The sequence below is a fragment of the Mytilus californianus genome, unplaced genomic scaffold, assembly GCF_021869535.1.
Source record: "Mytilus californianus isolate M0D057914Y unplaced genomic scaffold, xbMytCali1.0.p SCAF_15, whole genome shotgun sequence".
Classification (NCBI taxonomy): Eukaryota; Metazoa; Mollusca; class Bivalvia; order Mytilida; family Mytilidae; genus Mytilus; species Mytilus californianus.
Window position 1 is genome coordinate 1,120,282 of NW_026262637.1, and position 25,299 is coordinate 1,145,580.

General features: G+C 33.9%; 1 long non-coding RNA gene across 2 annotated transcripts in view; it reads left to right on the forward strand.

Moving 5' to 3' along the window:
* Positions 1-25,299, forward strand: part of LOC127725181 (uncharacterized) — a 50,021-nt gene that overhangs the window by 5,092 nt on the left and 19,630 nt on the right. The window contains exon 1 of one of the 2 annotated variants that reach the window (XR_007992824.1): positions 11,719-11,780. The exons of the other annotated variant lie outside the window; for it this stretch is intronic. This is a non-coding gene — a long non-coding RNA (uncharacterized LOC127725181). Of the gene's footprint in view, positions 1-11,718; positions 11,781-25,299 lie in introns of those variants that run through there. 2 annotated transcript variants of the gene reach the window in all.

The following is a 25,299-nucleotide window of genomic DNA, read 5'->3' on the forward strand; positions in this document are numbered from 1 at the left end:
CAAATAACTGTGCAGGAACATAAGATAATCAAAGCATAAAATAACACAATCTTATAACTAAGTACAAATAACTGTACAGGAACATACGATAATCAAAGTATAAAATAACACAATCTTACAACTAAGTACAAATAACTGTACAGGAACATAAGATAATCAAAGCATAAAATAACATAATCTTACAACTAAGTACAAATAACTGTACAGGAACATAAGATAATCAAAGCTTAAAATAACACAATCTTATAACTAAGTACAAATAACTGTACAGGAACATACGATAATCAAAGTATAAAATAACACAATCTTACAACTAAGTACAAATAACTGTACAGGAACATAAGATAATCAAAGCATAAAATAACACAATCTTACAACTAAGTACAAATAACTGTACAGGAACATAAGATAATCAAAGCATAAAATAACACAATCTTACAACTAAGTACAAATAACTGTACAGGCACATAAGATAATCAAAGCTTAAAATAGCACAATCTTACAACTAAGAACGAATAACTGTGCAGGAAAATAAGATAATAAAAGCATAAAATAACACAATCTTACAACTAAGTACAAATAACTGTGCAGGAACATAAGATAATCAAAGCATAAAATAACACAATCTTATAACTAAGAACTAATAACTGTGCAGGAACATAAGATAATCAAAGCATAGAATAACACAATCTAATAAATAAGTACAATTAACTGTACTGGAACATAAGATAATCAAAGCATAAAATAACACAATCTTACAACTAAGTACAAATAACTGTACAGGAACATAAGATAATCAAAGCTTAAAATAACACAATCTTACAACTAAGTACAAATAACTGTACAGGAACATAAGATAATCAAAGCATAAAATAACACAATCTTACAACTAAGTACAAATAACTGTACAGGAACATAAGATAATCAGAGCATAAAATAACACAATCTTACAACTAAGTACAAATACCTATACAGGAACATAAGATAATAAAAGCATAAAATAACACAATCTTACAACTAAGTACAAATAACTGTACAGGAACATAAGATAATCAAAGCATAAAATAACACAATCTTACAACTAAGTACAAATAACTGTATAGGAACATACGATAATCAAAGTATAAAATAACACAATCTTAAAACTAAGTACAAATAACTGTACAGGAACATAAGATAATCAAAGCATAAAATAACACAATCTTACAACTAAGTACAAATAACTGTGCAGGAAAATAAGATAATAAAAGCATAAAATAACACAATCTTAAAACTAAGTACAAATAATTGTGCAGGAACATAAGATAATAAAAGCATAAAATAACACAATCTTACAACTAAGTACAAATAACTGTACAGGAACATAAGATAATCAAAGCATAAAATAACACAATCTTACAACTAAGTACAAATAACTGTACATGAACATACGATAATCAAAGTATAAAATAACACAATCTTACAACTAAGTACAAATAACTGTACAGGAACATAAGATAATCAAAACATAAAATAACACAATCTTACAACTAAGTACAAATAACTGTACAGGAACATAAGATAATCAAAGCATAAAATAACACAATCTTATAACTAAGTACAAATAACTGTACAGGAACATACGATAATCAAAGTATAAAATAACACAATCTTACAACTAAGTACAAATAACTGAAAAGGAACATAAGATAATCAAAGCATAAAATAACACAATCTTACAACTAAGTACAAATAACTGTACAGGAACATAAGATAATCAAAGCATAAAATAACACAATCTTACAACTAAGTAAAAATACCTGTACAGGAACATAAGATAATCAAAGCTTAAAATAACACAATCTTACAACTAAGTACAAATAACTGTACAGGCACATAAGATAATCAAAGCTTAAAATAACACAATCTTACAACTAAGAACGAATAACTGTGCAGGAAAATAAGATAATAGAAGCATAAAATAACACAATCGTACAACTAAGTACAAATAAATGTGCAGGAACATAAGATCATCAAAGCATAAAATAACACAATCTTATAACTAAGAACGAATAACTGTGCAGGAACATAAGATAATCAAAGCATAGAATACCACAATCTAATAAATAAGTACAAATAACTGTACTGGAACATAAGATAATCAAAGCATAAAATAACACAATCTTACAACTAAGTACAAATAACTGTACAGGAACATAAGATAATCAAAGCTTAAAATAACACAATCTTACAACTTAGTACAAATAACTGTACAGGAACATAAGATAATCAAAGCATAAAATAACACAATCTTACAACTAAGTACAAATAACTGTACAGGAACATAAGATAATCAAAGCATAAAATAACACAATCTTACAACTAAGTACAAATAACTGTACAGGAACATAAGATAATCAAAGCATAAAATAACACAATCTTGCAACTAAGTACAAATAACTGTGCAGCAACATAAGATAATCAAATCATAGAATAACACAATCTTATAACTTAGTACAAATAACTGTGCAGGAACATAAGATAATCAAAGCATAAAATAACACAATCTTACAACTAAGTACAAATAACTGTACAGGAACATAAGATAATCAAAGCATAAAATAACACAACCTTACAACTAAGTACAAATAACTGTACAGGCACATAAGATAATCAAAGCTTAAAATAACACAATCTTACAACTAAGAACGAATAACTGTGCAGGAAAATAAGATAATAGAAGCATAAAATAACACAATCTTACAACTAAGTACAAATAACTGTGCAGGAACATAAGATAATCAAAGCATAAAATAACACAATCTTATAACTAAGAACGAATAACTGTGCAGGAACATAAGATAATCAAAGCATAGAATAACACAATCTAATAAATAAGTACAAATAACTGTACTGGAACATAAGATAATCAAAGCATAAAATAACACAATCTTACAACTAAGTACAAATAACTGTACAGGAACATAAGATAATTAAAGCTTAAAATAACACAATCTTACAACTAAGTACAAATAACTGTACAGGAACATAAGATAATCAAAGCATAAAATAACACAATCGTACAACTAAGTACAAATAACTGTACAGGAACATAAGATAATCAAAGCATAAAATAACACAATCTTACAACTAAGTACAAATAACTGTACAGGAACATAAGATAATCAAAGCATAAAATAACACAATCCTATAACTAAGAACGAATAATTGTGTTGAAACATAAGATAATAAAAGCATAAAACAACACAATCTTGCAACTAAGTACAAATAACTGTGCAGCAACATAAGATAATCAAATCATAGAATAACACAATCTTATAACTTAGTACAAATAACTGTGCAGGAACATAAGATAATCAAAGCATAAAATAACACAATCTTACAACTAAGTACAAATAACTGTACAGGAACATAAGATAACCAAAGCATAAAATAACACAACCTTACAACTAAGTACAAATAACTGTACAGGAACATAAGATAATCAAAGCATAAAATAACACAATCTTACAACTAAGTACAAATACCTGTACAGGAACATAAGATAATCAAAGCTTAAAATAACACAATCTTACAACTAAGTACAAATAACTGTACAGGCACATAAGATAATCAAAGCTTAAAATAACACAATCTTAAAACTAAGAACGAATAACTGTGCAGGAAAATAAGAAAATAAAAGCATAAAATAACACAATCTTACAACTAAGTACAAATAACTGTGTAGGAACATAAGATAATCAAAGCATAAAATAACACAATCTTATAACTAAGAACGAATAACTGTGCAGGAACATAAGATAATCAAAGCATAAAATAACACAATCTTACAACTAAGTACAAATACCTGTACAGGAACATAAGATAATCAAAGCTTAAAATTACACAACCTTACAACTAAGTACAAATAACTGTACAGGCACATAAGATAATTAAAGCTTAAAATAACACAATCTTACAACTAAGAATAAATAACTGTGCAGGAAAATAAGATAATAAAAGCATAAAATAACATAATCTTACAACTAAGTACAAATAACTGTACAGGAACATAAGATAATCAAAGCATAAAATAATACAATCTAACAACAAAGTCCAAATAACTGTACAGGAACATAAGATAATCAAAGAATAGAATAACACAATCTAACAACAAAGTACAAATAACTGTGCAGGAACTTAAGATAATCAAAGCATAAAATAACACAATCATAAAAATGAAAAATAATTTAGTTGGTTACGTAAAATAAATGACAAAAAAAAAAACGCGCTATGTCAGATTGACGATAGATGGATATTTGAGATCAACTATTTTTGTTTAAAGATACAAAATGTAATTTATACAATAGATATCATATTTATGATGAGATAACATTCCCTATCAGCATGTAACTAAAAGCTTTTGCAACATCTAATAAGCAACTTGACACTTTGAAACGTTACATTATATAAGATGACTAGACTTTTAACAAATGTGTTTGAATCAGATTGTTCTTATCTTTATCCTTTTACAAAATCAAGGTTTTTGATAAAGAAAGGAAAATATTATACAGTGTTTAAGTGAGATTTCGTTCTCAGAATGACACAAAAAGAGCATTTACTTGAGAATAAATCGATATATCAATTAGTCTTTTTAGCCTTATTTTTTAAGAAATGTATCGATTTGAATAAGAGAAATGTTTTTGCGTTTTGTTTACAAGAAAATACTGCGAATTATTACCGAGTGATTTTTTTTTTATTTCTTAGCAATCATTTGCTTTACTGTTTTCTTTTTGTTATCGGTATGAGGAGTTGCAAAATATTTGCGCAACTACATATAACAGTTATTTAGGTCTTTATGAAAAATAATTGTCTGTGTCAAATCTCACCAGCACCATTTTTTCGTGATTTTAGATATTTCGATACCATAATATTTGTCTAATTGGTTATATTATCGATAATGTCATATTACCGACTGTGAAATTTTTACTAACTGCATTAGAATGGCGGATGAAGCACTAATAGCAGGTAACTCTCCACCGTCGACGCACCCGGTGTCGCTCCTTTTGGAGTTCATGCAATTCCCGAGTTTTTGTTAATTTGTGTTGGTTTGTAGCTTCTTAATCGATGTAAGAGATTTGAACATTGGTATACTACTATTGCCTAAATTAGATATCTATGCCTGGAGGTAAAAAAACCCCATATTTTCCAAAATATACAAAATTGTGTAAACAACATTTACAGACAAATTACATATTTTAATATGGCATGTTAATATACCTTCGAAGACGAAACGTCAATATATAAGGAGTTGCATCCACCCAGTGGCTATAAAACGCATTACCAGGTTTTTAATTTGGTACGCATAAAACATCACCTTAAGATATGGAACGATAGGCACATAATACCAAATTACATATAAAATATATATCAATTAAGATATATTAGAAACTATATGAAGGCGACAGTAGTTGACCGATGTTCAAATCTCGGAACTCGATTAAGAAGAGATACATCAAGGCAATAAACAAAAACAAATGGATACTCCAAAAGTAGCGTACGTGACCGGATTGTCGACAGGCTATGCGTCTCTTGCTGTATATGCATGCTCCTCTATTAAAATCCACACCCAGTCACAATCGAGCATAGGACACAATCGATCGGTAAGATTACAGATCAGACGACTAAACTGGTATCATAAGATCTAAGACCGCGAAAACATGTCGCTGACACATAAAACTTATCATTGATCAATATTCCTGTTGTTGAAACAGTCAATGTTGAGTCTACGGATTTGAGACAGGCACATAACACAACATTACCAAAGAACAGAACATTTAAAATATAAATTTGACAAAAAATGACCACATACAGTGTCGTTCATTATTACTATAAATATATTAAACTTGCGTATTTTTATTCTATTGATATGATCCCTTTCGTTGTACCTTAGAATTACATACAAACCATGGCTTATGTACTACAGCATTCAGCAGAAGGTATACATTGAATGATCTAATATGAATAAAGTAGTTGTAAGGTAAATATCTATGTTTTTTCTGTGTAGTGTAAAGGGGACTTTTAGAGTTCACACGAATCCTTAAGTTTTTGTTTGGTTCCTTGATATGTCTTTTACGAGAATTGAACATCGGTCCACTACTGTTGCCCTAATTTGTCTTTTTGTTGTGTATCTGTGTGATTGTGACAATGGCGTATGTCTACAACTTATGACTGCTTCCCTCCTAGATACCTTCTCACTCTTTTATTAATTAATGGGCAACTCAACCTCACAAATAATCGAAATCTTCTACCGTCGTCAACAATAGACATGTTTCTACGATAAATATCAAGCTATAAATTGTCCAGATAAATGACTTTTATGTTTCCGGTCAACATGACCTAGAGTAAATATTTTAAAATGGTTGGTATTTGTTATCTAACATTAATTGTATGTCATATAATACACCACGATTTTGTTTATTTAGATTCAACCTGACATGAAACACATGAAACTGATAAAGAAAATCATTTCTAAACGTTGCAAAATCTGCAGAATAGATATAATTATCTAAATACAATAGTCATCATGTATCCTTTAGGAATTTATTACAGTTGTTAGATTAATGCTACTGTATTAAACTATTTTATCTACCATAAAGACATTTAAGTCATCCAGTATCATATTGTTGACACATTTTAAATGTATGGTGTTCAATAGTAAAGAGTGATTACAAAAGGAACCGATTTTCTAAACAACTACAAACGATATTATCCTGCGATTTAATACAACCAATATTCACTTACAGTCCAACCTTAGGGACGACATCAAAAGTTCAATGTAGGATAAAAAACTTAATTCACATAGTTTTTTCACTGACCCCCCCCCTCCCCCCCCCCCCCCCTCTTAACTTAATTTGGGAAAAGTTGATTGACCAATATGGATATATGTAAAATCGATTTTGGATAAACAAAACTTGCAGCAATTTTAACCCCCCCCCCCCCCCCCCCCCAAACTATTTGATTTAAGTTTTTTATCCTACATTGATCTTTTGATGTCTTCCCTTAGTGCAATATAATAAAATACATCTTCGTATACTTTTTTTTTATTCAACAACTACTAATTGCACTTTCTGCTGTTAACAATGTACTTCACTAGACCAGCATTCCAGTGAAGAGTCCCTGTTTGTTAATACCAAAAAATCCAGGGTTGTTTTCTGGTAAGCATCATTATATTAAATTAACATTAGTTTTAATTTCACAGCTAATTTATAAAATTATCAGCAATGAAATAAACAAGTATATATCAATGAGACTTATTTGTTTAACAATTTACTATAATAATTGATTTTTTAGTATTGTTTCCGGAAATTTTTCATGTTTCCTCCGTAAACGTGTTAATTGTTTTTCTATCAAATATCTTAATGGTTTGAAACATCTTGCATCTTCGTATACTTAAAGACTTGAGAGTCATGTATTGCATGTATAATTATAATTATAAAAAGAGTTGAATTGAGCTACTACAAACATCTAAATAAAAATCTTACGTGATAGCAAATTTGTTAGTATTTCTTGAATAGAAGCCATTTACGATTATTGTAAAACAAATCTATAGTTTGACGTACAACGTCTCTGACCTATACACATTTTTGTTGAAAATGATAACAAACGTGTGAAATAAAAGCTGACAAGGTGTGCAAAGTACTTGTAAGACTTTACAATTGTAATTGGACAATCAGAAACCAGTGCTTTCGTACTGGTATAATTAAATTGATATTCGTTTGAATCTAAAACTGCCTGATTTAAAAACAAATTGTAATTGTCTCAAATTATTGTCGCAACTCCCTTAAAATACTGATTTCAAACTTATGTTTTGATGCTGAAAATATTTACGATACCACTTTTACTGTATCAGATGAGTATTTTGACAAGTGATGTCTCTATAGTGATGCTCGAGGACAAAATATTTAAAATCCAAAACTAAATCAAACGTTAAAGAGCTGAAAAAAGGACCATATAAACTAGTTAAATAAAAAAGAATACAAGGTTTATTCATATGACTCTTTATACTTATAAGAATGTAATTATATCTGTAATCTTGGATGCTTATTTTTCGTTCCCTTCGTTTTTGTTTTGTTTTTTATGTTTACTTGTGTTTTGTTATTTATTATACGTTTTGTAAGATACGATTTTTAATCGAAAAAAAAACCAACTGAAATTTAAATTTAGCCACCTCTATTACCGATATTCAAATATCACCAATCGGTTAAGAAAATACAAGTCAAAGTCTCAATCAAAGTGTGAGTGATTCGCAAGATCTCCAAAAAGGAACAAAACCTGGTGCGTCGACAGCGTAAACGTCCTTTGCTATACATGCATCACTCGTCATGTGAATCCGCACTCAGTCAAAATATCAACATGATTTATTAATTTGATAAATTAAGTAACAACATTAATGGTACTATTTTTTTTCTGCACTAGCTGCGCATTTCGACAGTAAATGTCTCATATATATAATAAATAAACATGTATGAAAGACAAACACATCAATCAGAAAAAAAATTCATCAACAGAAATATAAAATATATACAAAAAAGATGTTTTCAGCTTCCCAATTGTGAACTTTCCATTTCTATGTAGCAACATTCCAGCAGCGCCTACATACGGAGTACATATTTCCCAGTTGATACGATATTCCAGGGCTTGTTTTTCCTATCATAATTTCCTTGATTAAAGAATATCATATGGAAGTTCATGATAAAACATCAAGGCAATATAATATTTACAGAATATCATATGGAAGTTTATGATGAAACATCAAGGCAATATAATATTTACAGAATATCACTTACGAATGACTACTGCTAAACAGACAAAATAATTTTTTTTTATCAAATCAATTAGTTCAAGCTACTTTTATAAAATAACAGAGAATGAATCATAAAAATTCAGTACGAAATCTCACAACTGTTAATCGATAGGGATTTATTTTTTTTTTTTGGGGGGGGGGGGGGTCTAACTCTGAAAGTATGTTCCATGGGAGGGTTGGGGGGGGGAGGGGGGTCATTATGTGGTTTACAAGAATGATGTGGGGAGGGGGGTTGCCAACAAAACTTTTTAATGTAAAAAAAATTGAATCGACCCCCACAGCTGATAAACAATGACCGTTCCCTAACAAGCAATCAGGCTCATGAGTACTCATCCCTTAACCTGCGACAGTGGTGTAACAGCACAACATAAGAACAAAATGTTAAAACCAATGTCATACAAGGACTCTATTAAACCAAGAGTTCGAAGTGGTGAAGTTGAAATCATCCTTTCGAAAATTTTACGGATGCCATCACGAGTTGGTTGACCGTTATGGAAATCTGTTTTACAGATGACGACAGAAACGTTCCGATTGTCGTAACCCTAATTCAGTCCTCTTTTCCTCGAATGTGACCTACATATTAGACTTATCACCGGGTTTGCAATTACACGAGAAACACAATGGGTGTCACGTATTGAGCATGATACGCTCACCACGTGGAATCAATTGATATCACCCCATGTTTTGGTGGGGTTCATGTTGCTCAGTCTTTAGTTTTCTATGCTGTGTTTTGTACGACTTTGCCCCCCGCAGAGCTATAGAACAACAGTACATTAACGGGTGTTACACGGACTCTTTTTAGATGATACACGGACTCTTTTTAGTTGTTACACGGACGCTTTTTATGAATAGATTCACTCGTGCATGATCAGTGATTTCATGGGCACTTTAACTTTCAATTAGATTTGAACTTTTTGGTTCACCGACATATTTCCTGTCTTTTTATTCAACAAAATATTTACGTTAGCATCAATATCTTTTTTCAAACATTTTCAGTAAAATACTATTCATATCAGTACACTAAGGGATTAGACATTTAACTTCAAAAGGGGGGGGGGTATGGTTTTCTCCTAAAAAAAGTTATTTTGATCCCAAATTTTATGAGAAAAAATTTACTATGGTCAAGCAGATGACAAATTAATGTTCTGCATGATTCCTGATTTTCCGAATACCGTATAGTGATAATTTAAACAAAAATATTTGGGTGATGGCGTTGAAAAGTAAATAGTTAATATACTCAGAAAAGAACATACCGCCCCATTTATGAAGCAAAATAATCGGTCAATAAATGTTTCTTCGATATATGGACATGAATAGTATTTTGGACAATGCTGAAAGTAAAGAAATGATGATACCGACGTTCATATTTCAATAAAAAAAGACAGGAAATAAGTAAATAAAAATCAAATCTTATCAAAAGATAAAATCCCTATCAACTCACCAATGCACGATTGATCCTATAAAAAAAAAGTGTTCGTGTAATACACGTCCAAATAAGCAGCAAATCTAGAAGAAAATCATTCAACTTATGTGATCAGTTTTGGACGGTAAGCTGCGATTGGACCATATAGTAACACGTGTTTAATCCCGATCAACATTTGCAGATCTAGAGACGAGCATGAATTTTAAAAAAAAATCAAAGTATATGCCTGAATATATATAATATTAAGACAAAATCCATTTTTTCATAACATTTCATTCACTAATGAAGTAGGAAATTCATTCTTTTGATACATTTATATTGTTATTGAATTTATATATACATATATATCAGTTGCGGATCCAGCCATTTTAAAAAAGGGGGTTCCCAATCCAGGACAAAACAGGGGGGGGGGGGGGGGTCCAACTATATGTCCCCATTTAAATGTATTGATCGTTCAAAAAAGGGGTGTTACAACCCCCGGGACCCCCACCACTGAATATTGAATTCATGTATTTGGCAACAAACGTGCGATTTTTACAATTTTTTTAAAGGGGGAATGGGGGGATGGAATGGCACAGTCTGCATTTTTTCATCAAAATAAAGATCACAGCCTGTTTATTTTAAATTAAATTAGGCCCCCCTCCCCGCTTTCCGTTTCATCCATAAAAATCAAACGTTAGCTTACTTACCACTAAAATATTTCTTTAATATATTACTTTTTTACGAAGTTGCATTTTAAAAAGTCTTAAATGTGTACAGCATTCATCTTTTACTTGATATGGTTCTTTTTTATCAAATTACTAGATTCCTGATTTTTTTCTTGAAAAAAACTCTCGGTTGAAGGGAAATGAAAAAAAAAGTGTGTTTATACTATAACTCACATTTACTGCTTTATGGCTAGTATCTAAGTTTCTCAAATGTTTAGTCTTGCAAAATGTATTATTACTTTCTTGAAACGTCGTACAAGTCAGATACAAAACAAAAGTAACAAAAAAACAGGCCGGAAACAACCTGCCGTATAGTTTTTCTGCACTTGTAGTCAGGTCAAGGTCCTCGGCTATCGCCTCGGACCTTGACCTGACTACTCGTGCAGAAAAACTATCCGGCAACGGTTGTTACCGGCCTGTTTCTTTGTTACCTTTGTATTGTATCTAATACTTGTACACTGTTTGTCTTTTGATCGTTTTTCATTTTTTGCCATGGCATTTGTTTTCAACTTATGAGTTTGAATATCCCTTTGGTATATTTCCCTCTTTTTTATATAGCCAAACCTCAATACCATCTATGTATCCATAAAGGATTTAATAAAGGTTTGAAGAAATTTTAGATAGCGGTTATAAATGAATAAAATTTAGTTATTTATAGCTTTCAAAAATATAAAACGTGTAAATGTGTAAAAAAAAAAACATGACCGTCAAAATTCTATTTTCAACTTTACAATGATTGTATTCTATAAATAGTTTACCTGTTTAAACACAATTACTATTTCGCCGACTCGTTCCCTGTAGCATAGTAAGTGTTTTATTTACTTGTAAGCTTTGATATTTTATATTGCATCTGGCAAAAATAAATTGCAGATCGTGTAAAATTATTGTTAAAAAAGATTATTCAAGAAACATGAACAACATAATGCTTGAAGACCGTACGGTGACCCATAGATGTATAAACTATGGGTTTATAGATCTATGGGTGACCTATACATGCTATAGCTGTTAACTTCTATGTCATTCGGTCTCTGGTAGAGAGTTGTCTCATTGGCAATTATACCACATCTTCTCATTTTTATATGATATGAATCTCATATGCTCTATTGACTTAACATTTTAAGAAAGTGCATTAGGTTTTGCGAGGTCTTAATTCAGCCTTTAATTTTGCTATACAATCACGTTCATGGTTCGATATGGAAATTTTAAAGAGTGAACAACGCATTACGATTTGGATAGTTTTGGTTATTTTGAGTTATGAAAGTAGGGTATTAACGAAAATGCTGGACAATGAGGTTGAAGATACCAATTAAAGGGACATTCAAAGCCACGGAGTAGAAGAAGAACTAACAATTCTATGGGAAAAAAACGAAGGTCAAATAAATGTTCATATAATCCACAGAAAACTTAAAACTGAGCAACTCGAACCCAAACCAAAACTTGTTTTGAACATACCTGTCTTCATCCTTCACATGACTCTACAAAGGTCGCAACATGATTAAAGTCGACATTCATAAAAATCTTTCAAAATTAATTTGTAAATATGCATATTCTATGGGTCGTATACGATGAGAGAAAAGAACTGTTTCATATACACCCGTAACGAATATTTTAAGATAAATGTGAGGAAGGCATGATTTCAAATCAGGAAATAAAGTCCTGCGAGCTTCCTTTCAGTTATATACTTGCTTACATCTGAATGGTTAAAGTATAACCTACTTTGCACCTACATTTCATTTCAATTAACGGATATCTTTACCTGCATTATTCACAGGTATACTTATGTGTTCTTCCTATACCATAGAATCAAAGGATTGTTTCCTTTATCAATAAAGCGATGTTTGAAAATATATAAAATAGAAGGTATTAGAGTGTATTTTGGCATGTTTTATATCAGAAGGTTCAAACTTTGTGTTATTTTCACGCATTAGATCATGTGTTTCAATGCAATATTGTTTTGAACATTTTGAATTTATCTACAGTTTTCAAAATCAGTTGAATACTCTTCCCTCCTATTTATCAAGAACTGTGAGATTTCTGTGACCCAACATAATAGTGTCTATTACTTAAGTATTTGTTATCAATCATATCATAATTTTGAGAGTCCTTATTTTACACCTTTTGTATAAACTTGCTTTGCTATAGTTTTGTACATTTTGATGTCAAGGTCTTAGAACACATGTTCTTAATCAATATCGATGACAAAAATAGACGAAATAGAACTATATTGAAGGAATGCACTACAGATTGTTAAACTATCAAACATGTATTGTATTTTTCAATTTCAATTAATTTCCTTTTTCAAATAAACCATTCAAAGGGATTTTCACCGGGGTTCACTATTTTCATTTCAAAACAAGATAATATATGATTTAGAGTTTTGTGCCTGTACTGAATTATTAAAGAATAAAGACTCTTGCAATTTCTGTAATATTATTATCAGACATATTGATAATGTCCTGTCATTCAATAATCCACGTTTCAGTGAGTGCTTGCATATCATATACCCAGTTAACTTGAAACTAAGGATACTACTAAAACTATAAGGTCTGCTTCATATTTTGATCTTTTCCTCGATATTGAAACATATGGACGACTTCGAACTATTATACATTACAAACGTGATGATTCAGATTTTCGGATAGTCAACTTCTCATTTAATAGCAGTAACATACTCTCTGCTCCATCGTTGGGCGTTTACGCTCATACATGTTTAGTCTAAATGGACTCCATTAACAGGGATTGCGCTCCCTTCACACAAACTGCTTCAACGGAATGATAAGGAAGAACAACTATAATCAACACAACATACGTTTAACGGACAGAATCACTAATCGTTTGACCGATACGATGTGTGTGTTTCAACTCACAAGCGACATGTTTTCACGATCTTAGATAATTAATTAGTAGTTGTCTGGTCTGCAAATTGACCGATTGAGAAATATTTTCGATACAGAGATTTTTATTGAGCTTGAATTTGCGTTACGGGTAATGCATGTCTAGCAGGAGACGCCTAATATATGGACCAACACTCTAGCAGGAGACGCCTACAATATGGACCAACACTCTAGCAGGAGACGCCTACAATATGGACCAACACTCTAGCAGGAGACGCCTACAATATGGACCAACACTCTAGCAGGAGACGCCAACAATATGGACCAACACTCTAGCAGGAGACGCCTACACTATGGACCAACACTTTAGCAGGAGACGCCTACAATATGGACCAACACTTAAACAGGAGACGCCTACAATATGGACCAACACTCTAGCAGGAGACGCCTACAATATGGACCAACACTCTAACAAGAGACGCCTACAATATGGACCAACACTGTAACAGGAGACGCCTACAATATGGACCAACACTCTAGCAGGAGACGCCAACAATATGGACCAACACTCTAGCAGGAGACGCCTACAATATGGACCAACACTCTAGCAGGAGACGCCTACAATATGGACCAACACTCTAGCAGGAGACGCCAACAATATGGATCAACACTCTAGCAGGAGACGCCTACAATATGGACCAACACTCTAGCAGGAGACGCTTAGAATATGGACCAACACTCTAACAAGAGACGCCTACAATATGGACCAACGCTGTAACAGGAGACGCCTACAATATGGACCAACACTCTAGCAGGAGACGCCAACAATATGGACCAACACTCTAGCAGGAGACGCCAACAATATGGACCAAAACTCTAGCAGGAGACGCCTACAAGATGGACCAACACTCTAGCAGGAGACGCCTACAATATGGACCAACACTCTAGCAGGAGACGCCTACAATATGGACCAACACTCTAGCAGGAGACGCCAACAATATGGACCAACACTGTAGCAGGAGACGCCAACAATATGGACCAACACTCTAGCAGGAGACGCCTACAATATGGACCAACACTCTAGCAGGAGACGCCTACAATATGGACCAACACTTTAACAGGAGACGCCTACAATATTGACCAACACTCTAGCAGGAGACGCCTACAATATGGACCAACACTCTAGCAGAAGACGCCTACAATATGGACCAACACTCTAGCAGGAGACGCCTACAATATGGACCAACACTCTAGCAGGAGACGCTTACAATATGGACCAACACTCTAACAAGAGACGCCTACAATATGGACCGACACTGTAACAGGAGACGCCTTCAATATGGACCGACACTCTAGCAGGAGACGCCAACAATATGGACCAACACTCTAGCAGGAGACGCCAACAATATGGACCAACACTCTAGCAGGAGACGCCTACAAGATGGACCAACACTCTAGCAGGAGACGCCTACAATATGGACCAACACTCTAGCAGGAGACGCCTACAATATGGACCAACACTCTAGCAAGAGACGCCAACAATATGGACCAACACTCTAGCAGGAGACGCCAACAATATGGACCAACACTTTAACAGGAGACGCCTACAATATGGACCAACACTCTAGCAGGAGACGCCTACAATATGGACCAACACTCTAGCAGGAGACGCTTACAATGTGGACCAACACTCTAACAAGAGACGCCTACAATATGGACCAACGCTGTAACAGGAGACGCCTACAATATGGACCAACACTGTAGCAGGAGACGCCAACAATATGGACCAACACTCTAGCAGGAGACGCCAACAATATGGACCAACACTCTAGCAGGAGACGCCTACAATATGGACCAACACTCTAGCAGGAGACGCCTACAATATGGACCAACACTCTAGCAGGAGACGCCAACAATATGGACCAACACTGTAGCAGGAGACGCCAACAATATGGACCAACACTCTAGCAGGAGACGCCTACAATTTGGACCAACACTCTAGCAGAAGACGCCTACAATATGGACCAACACTTTAACAGGAGACGCCTACAATATGAACCAACACTCTAGCAGGAGACGCCCACAATATGGACCAACACTCTAGCAGGAGACGCCAACAATATGGACCAACACTCTAGCAGGAGACGCTTACAATATGGACCAACACTCTAACAAGAGACGCCTACAATATGGACCAACACTGTAACAGGAGACGCCTACAATATGGACCAACACTCTAGCAGGAGACGCCAACAATATGGACCAACACTCTAGCAGGAGACGCCAACAATATGGACCAACACTCTAGCAGGAGACGCCTACAATATGGACCAACACTCTATCAGGAGACGCCTACAATATGGACCAACACTCTAGCAGGAGAGGCCTACAATATGGACCAACACTCGCTCCTTTTGGAGTTCATACAATTTCCTTATATTGTTTTTAATACCTTGATATGTAACTTCTTAAGGGTTTTATGAGATTTGAACGTCAATAAACTACTGTTGCCTCAAAGTATTGAATGTTCCCATGTTGAATAGTTTATATATATTTAATATAACAAGCAAATACATTGTTTATAATAAAATTTAATTAAAAATGTTGCTAAAGGAGAAAACTATTTTGAAATTAAATACTAATATATTGAATAAAGTGCTTTACAAAAACGCATGCGAATAGATAATACTCTGGTAACAATATTCATTGACAACTACACGTGACGATGAACACATTACGTTTCATTAATAATAACTATAAACTCAGGTGGTGGTATAATAAAGGCAATAGTATACTAGTATACCGCTGTTCAATAGTCATAAATCGATTTAACGAGATAATCAAAGGTTTATATAAATACCATGTGTGATACGAAAAAAAAATCTGTTCATAAAGTCTTTACTATATCCTTTGGTCGGTAAACAATTATCTTCAACGACTAATATTGCGTAGATCGAATTATGATAGTGCATACTCATGTTAATTTATACTAGGAGCCGAAAAAAATAAACTTGACCAAGATTTGTAGAAGGAAGTTTAAATTTCCCAGAAGGGACAATTTTTGGAGACTTTTAAAGCTACTTTATTCACCTATGTTATTAAGACTGGTTAATATACTTATTTATAATTGATAGATTAAGATAACATTGATATGTGCAGGTAGTCAATAGGAGAAAGAAATCAAGGCCGACAGCTATCACAGTGTCGTGTAACTAGATTAACAAAAAATAGGTTTTAAAGATTTGAATATAATATAAGGGTAAAGGAATTTAACTACCACTAGACAATTATAAATAATCTAATTGATACAAAAATGTCTAGAAATTTGAATATGAATTCGTCTGAATAACCTATACAAACTTAACATTAAAGCAATATATTTTGAATGCGTATTTTCACTCTACGGATGCCAAAATTACAAAGGTGTCTTACAATCGTCTGCTGCATATTGCTATACGAGTCTGCTCAAACCAAAAATTCTAAAGATTATTTACTAATTTTATCAGGTATTTAAACTGAACCGTGGAACTATTTACTTTAGTAGCAATATCAATTAGATAGGGATACTGACTCCAAAAATATAGACTAACTACATCTAAGCCCATCTCCTGGAACAATTGTATACAGTATTTGACTAACTACATCTATGCCCATCTCCTCGAACAATTGTATACAATATTTGACTAACTACATCTAAGCCCATCTCCTCGAACAATTGTATACAATATTTGACTAACTACATCTAAGCCCATCTCCTCGAACAATTGTATACAGTATTTGACTAACTACATCTAAGCCCATCTCCTCGAACAATTGTATACAATATTTGACTAACTACATCTAAGCCCATCTCCTCGAACAATTGTATACAATATTTGACTAACTACATCTAAGCCCATCTCCTCGAACAATTGTATACAATATTTGACTAACTACATCTATGCCCATCTCCTCGAACAATTGTATACAATATTTGACTAACTACATCTATGCCCATCTCCTCGAACAATTGTATACAGTATTTGACTAACTACATCTAAGCCCATCTCCTCGAACAATTGTATACAGTATTTGACTAACTACATCTAAGCCCATCTCCTCGAACAATTGTATACAATATTTGACTAACTACATCTAAGCCCATCTCCTCGAACAATTGTATACAATATTTGACTAACTACATCTATGCCCATCTCCTCGAACAATTGTATACAATATTTGACTAACTACATCTATGCCCATCTCCTCGAACAATTGTATACAGTATTTGACTAACTACATCTAAGCCCATCTCCTCGAACAATTGTATACAGTATTTGACTAACTACATCTAAGCCCATCTCCTCGAACAATTGTATACAGTATTTGACTAACTACATCTAAGCCGTTCTCCACGAACAATTGTATACAGTATTTGACCAACTACATCTAAGCCCATCTCCTCGAACAATTGTATACAGTATTTGACTAACTACATCTAAGCCCATCTCCTCGAACAATTGTATACAATATTTGACTAACTACATCTATGCCCATCTCCTCGAACAATTGTATACAATATTTGACTAACTACATCTATGCCCATCTCCTCGAACAATTGTATACAGTATTTGACTAACTACATCTAAGCCCATCTCCTCGAACAATTGTATACAGTATTTGACTAACTACATCTAAGCCCATCTCCTCGAACAATTGTATACAGTATTTGACTAACTACATCTAAGCCGTTCTCCACGAACAATTGTATACAGTATTTGACCAACTACATCTAAGCCCATCTCCTCGAACAATTGTATACAGTATTTGACTAACTACATCTATGCCCATCTCCTCGAACAATTGTATACAATATTTGACTAACTACATCTATGCCCATCTCCTCGAACAATTGTATACAGTATTTGACTAACTACATCTAAGCCCATCTCCTCGAACAATTGTATACAGTATTTGACTAACTACATCTAAGCCCATCTCCTCGAACAATTGTATACAATATTTGACTAACTACATCTAAGCCCATCTCCTCGAACAATTGTATACAATATTTGACTAACTACATCTATGCCCATCTCCTCGAACAATTGTATACAATATTTGACTAACTACATCTATGCCCATCTCCTCGAACAATTGTATACAGTATTTGACTAACTACATCTAAGCCCATCTCCTCGAACAATTGTATACAGTATTTGACTAACTACATCTAAGCCGTTCTCCACGAACAATTGTATACAGTATTTGACCAACTACATCTAAGCCCATCTCCTCGAACAATTGTATACAGTATTTGACTAACTACATCTAAGCCCATCTCCTCGAACAATTGTATACAATATTTGACTAACTACATCTATGCCCATCTCCTCGAACAATTGTATACAATATTTGACTAACTACATCTATGCCCATCTCCTCGAACAATTGTATACAGTATTTGACTAACTACATCTAAGCCCATCTCCTCGAACAATTGTATACAGTATTTGACTAACTACATCTAAGCCCATCTCCTCGAACAATTGTATACAGTATTTGACTAACTACATCTAAGCCGTTCTCCACGAACAATTGTATACAGTATTTGACCAACTACATCTAAGCCCATCTCCTCGAACAATTGTATACAGTATTTGACTAACTACATCTATGCCCATCTCCTCGAACAATTGTATACAGTATTTGACTAACTACATCTAAGCCCATCTCCTCGAACAATTGTATACAGTATTTGACTAACTACATCTAAGCCCATCACCTCGAACAATTGTATACAGTATTTGACTAACTACATCTAAGCCCATCTCCTCGAACAATTGTATACAGTATTTGACTAACTACATCTAAGCCCATCTCCACGAACAATGTATACAGTATTTGACTAACTACATCTAAGCCCATCTCCTCGAACAATTGTATACAGTATTTGACTAACTACATCTAAGCCCATCTCCTCGAACAATTGTATACAGTATTTGACTAACTACATCTATGCCCATCTCCTCGAACAATTGTATACAGTATTTGACTAACTACATCTAAGCCCATCTCCTCGTACAATTGTATACAGTATTTGACTAACTACATCTAAGCCCATCTCCTCGAATCGAACAATTGTATACAGTATTTGACTAACTACATCTAAGCCCATCTCCTCGAACAATTGTATACAGTATTTGACTAACTACATCTAAGCCCATCTCCACGAACAATTGTATACAGTATTTGACTAACTACATCTAAGCCCATGTCCTCGAACAATAGTATACAGTATTTGACTAACTACATCTTTAGCCCATCTCCTCGAACAATTGTATACAGTATTTGACTAACTACATCTAAGCCCATCTCCTCGAACAATTGTTTACAGTATTTGACTAACTACATCTAAGCCCATCTCCTCGAACAATTGTATACAGTATTTGACTAACTACATCTAAGCCCTTCTCCTCGAACAATTGTATATAGTATTTGACTAACTACATCTAAGCCCATCTCCTCGAACAATTGTATACAGTATTTGACTAACTACATCTATGCCCATCTCCTCGAACAATTGTATACAGTATTTGACTAACTACATCTGAGCCCATCTCCTCGAACAATTGTATACAGTATTTGACTAACTACATCTAAGCCCATCTCCACGAACAATTGTATACAATATTTGACTAACTACATCTAACCCCATCTCCTCGAACAATTGTATACAGTATTTGACTAACTACATCTAAGCCCATCTCCTCGAACAATTCAATTGTATACAATATTTGACTAACTACATCTATTCCCATCTCCTCGAACAATTGTATACAATATTTGACTAACTACATCTAAGCCCATCTCCTCGAACAATTGTATACAGTATTTGACTAACTACATCTAAGCCCATCTCCTCGAACAATTGTATACAGTATTTGACTAACTACATCTAAGCCCATCTCCTCGAACAATTGTATACAGTATTTGACTAACTACATCTAAGCCCATCTCCACGAACAATTGTATACAGTATTTGACTAACTACATCTAAGCCCATCTCCTCGAACAATTGTATACAGTATTTGACTAACTACATCTAAGCCCATCTCCTCGAACAATTGTATACAGTATTTGACTAACTACATCTAAGCCCATCTCCTCGAACAATTGTATACAGTATTTGACTAACTACATCTAAGCCCATCTCCTCGAACAATTGTATACAGTATTTGACTAACTACATCTAAGCCCATCTCCTCGAACAATTGTATACAGTATTTGACTAACTACATCTAAGCCCATCTCCTCGAACAATTGTATACAGTATTTGACTAACTACATCTAAGCCCATCTCCTCGAACAATTGTATACAGTATTTGACTAACTACATCTAAGCCCATCTCCACGAACAATTGTATACAGTATTTGACTTACTACATCTAAGCCCATCTCCTCGAACAATTGTATACAGTATTTGACTAACTACATCTAAGCCCATCTCCACGAACAATTGTATACAGTATTTGACTAACTACATCTAAGCCCATCTCCTCGAACAATTGTATACAATATTTGACTAACTACATCTAAGCCCATCTCCTCGAACAATTGTATACAGTATTTGACTAACTACATTTAAGCCCATCTCCTCGAACAATTGTATACAGTATTTGACTAACTACATCTAAGCCCATCTCCTGGAACAATTGTATACAATATTTGACTAACTACATATATGCCCATCTCCTAGAACAATTGTATACAATATTTGACTAACTACACCTATGCCCATCTCCTCGAACAATTGTATACAGTATTTGACTAACTACATCTAAGCCCATCTCCTCGAACAATTGTATACAGTATTTGACTAACTACATCTAAGCCCATCTCCTCGAACAATTGTATACAGTATTTGACTAACTACATCTAAGCCCATCTCCTCGAACAATTGTATACAGTATTTGACTAACTACATCTAAACCGTTCTCCACGAACAATTGTATACAGTATTTGACCAACTACATCTAAGCCCATCTCCTCGAACAATTGTATACAGTATTTGACTAACTACATCTATGCCCATCTCCTCGAACAATTGTATACAGTATTTGACTTACTACATCTAAGCCCATCTCCTCGAACAATTGTATACAGTATTTGACTAACTACATCTAAGCCCATCTCCTCGAACAATTGTATACAGTATTTGACTAACTACATCTAAGCCGTTCTCCACGAACAATTGTATACAGTATTTGACCAACTACATCTAAGCCCATCTCCTCGAACAATTGTATACAGTATTTGACTAACTACATCTAAGCCCATCTCCTCGAACAATTGTATACAATATTTGACTAACTACATCTATGCCCATCTCCTCGAACAATTGTATACAATATTTGACTAACTACATCTATGCCCATCTCCTCGAACAATTGTATACAGTATTTGACTAACTACATCTAAGCCCATCTCCTCGAACAATTGTATACAGTATTTGACTAACTACATCTAAGCCCATCTCCTCGAACAATTGTATACAGTATTTGACTAACTACATCTAAGCCGTTCTCCACGAACAATTGTATACAGTATTTGACCAACTACATCTAAGCCCATCTCCTCGAACAATTGTATACAGTATTTGACTAACTACATCTATGCCAATCTCCTCGAACAATTGTATACAATATTTGACTAACTACATCTATGCCCATCTCCTCGAACAATTGTATACAGTATTTGACTAACTACATCTAAGCCCATCTCCTCGAACAATTGTATACAGTATTTGACTAACTACATCTAAGCCCATCTCCTCGAACAATTGTATACAATATTTGACTAACTACATCTAAGCCCATCTCCTCGAACAATTGTATACAATATTTGACTAACTACATCTATGCCCATCTCCTCGAACAATTGTATACAATATTTGACTAACTACATCTATGCCCATCTCCTCGAACAATTGTATACAGTATTTGACTAACTACATCTAAGCCCATCTCCTCGAACAATTGTATACAGTATTTGACTAACTACATCTAAGCCGTTCTCCACGAACAATTGTATACAGTATTTGACCAACTACATCTAAGCCCATCTCCTCGAACAATTGTATACAGTATTTGACTAACTACATCTAAGCCCATCTCCTCGAACAATTGTATACAATATTTGACTAACTACATCTATGCCCATCTCCTCGAACAATTGTATACAATATTTGACTAACTACATCTATGCCCATCTCCTCGAACAATTGTATACAGTATTTGACTAACTACATCTAAGCCCATCTCCTCGAACAATTGTATACAGTATTTGACTAACTACATCTAAGCCCATCTCCTCGAACAATTGTATACAGTATTTGACTAACTACATCTAAGCCGTTCTCCACGAACAATTGTATACAGTATTTGACCAACTACATCTAAGCCCATCTCCTCGAACAATTGTATACAGTATTTGACTAACTACATCTATGCCCATCTCCTCGAACAATTGTATACAGTATTTGACTAACTACATCTAAGCCCATCTCCTCGAACAATTGTATACAGTATTTGACTAACTACATCTAAGCCCATCTCCTCGAACAATTGTATACAGTATTTGACTAACTACATCTAAGCCCATCTCCTCGAACAATTGTATACAGTATTTGACTAACTACATCTAAGCCCATCTCCACGAACAATGTATACAGTATTTGACTAACTACATCTAAGCCCATCTCCTCGAACAATTGTATACAGTATTTGACTAACTACATCTAAGCCCATCTCCTCGAACAATTGTATACAGTATTTGACTAACTACATCTATGCCCATCTCCTCGAACAATTGTATACAGTATTTGACTAACTACATCTAAGCCCATCTCCTCGTACAATTGTATACAGTATTTGACTAACTACATCTAAGCCCATCTCCTCGAATCGAACAATTGTATACAGTATTTGACTAACTACATCTAAGCCCATCTCCTCGAACAATTGTATACAGTATTTGACTAACTACATCTAAGCCCATCTCCACGAACAATTGTATACAGTATTTGACTAACTACATCTAAGCCCATGTCCTCGAACAATAGTATACAGTATTTGACTAACTACATCTTTAGCCCATCTCCTCGAACAATTGTATACAGTATTTGACTAACTACATCTAAGCCCATCTCCTCGAACAATTGTTTACAGTATTTGACTAACTACATCTAAGCCCATCTCCTCGAACAATTGTATACAGTATTTGACTAACTACATCTAAGCCCTTCTCCTCGAACAATTGTATATAGTATTTGACTAACTACATCTAAGCCCATCTCCTCGAACAATTGTATACAGTATTTGACTAACTACATCTATGCCCATCTCCTCGAACAATTGTATACAGTATTTGACTAACTACATCTAAGCCCATCTCCTCGAACAATTGTATACAGTATTTGACTAACTACATCTAAGCCCATCTCCACGAACAATTGTATACAGTATTTGACTAACTACATCTAACCCCATCTCCTCGAACAATTGTATACAGTATTTGACTAACTACATCTAAGCCCATCTCCTCGAACAATTCAATTGTATACAATATTTGACTAACTACATCTATTCCCATCTCCTCGAACAATTGTATACAATATTTGACTAACTACATCTAAGCCCATCTCCTCGAACAATTGTATACAGTATTTGACTAACTACATCTAAGCCCATCTCCTCGAACAATTGTATACAGTATTTGACTAACTACATCTAAGCCCATCTCCTCGAACAATTGTATACAGTATTTGACTAACTACATCTAAGCCCATCTCCACGAACAATTGTATACAGTATTTGACTAACTACATCTAAGCCCATCTCCTCGAACAATTGTATACAGTATTTGACTAACTACACCTAAGCCCATCTCCACGAACAATTGTATACAGTATTTGACTAACTACATCTAAGCCCATCTCCTCGAACAATTGTATACAGTATTTGACTAACTACATCTAAGCCCATCTCCTCGAACAATTGTATACAGTATTTGACTAACTACATCTAAGCCCATCTCCTCGAACAATTGTATACAGTATTTGACTAACTACATCTAAGCCCATCTCCTCGAACAATTGTATACAGTATTTGACTAACTACATCTAAGCCCATCTCCTCGAACAATTGTATACAGTATTTGACTAACTACATCTAAGCCCATCTCCTCGAACAATTGTATACAGTATTTGACTAACTACATCTAAGCCCATCTCCTCGAACAATTGTATACAGTATTTGACTAACTACATCTAAGCCCATCTCCACGAACAATTGTATACAGTATTTGACTTACTACATCTAAGCCCATCTCCTCGAACAATTGTATACAGTATTTGACTAACTACATCTAAGCCCATCTCCACGAACAATTGTATACAGTATTTGACTAACTACATCTAAGCCCATCTCCTCGAACAATTGTATACAATAT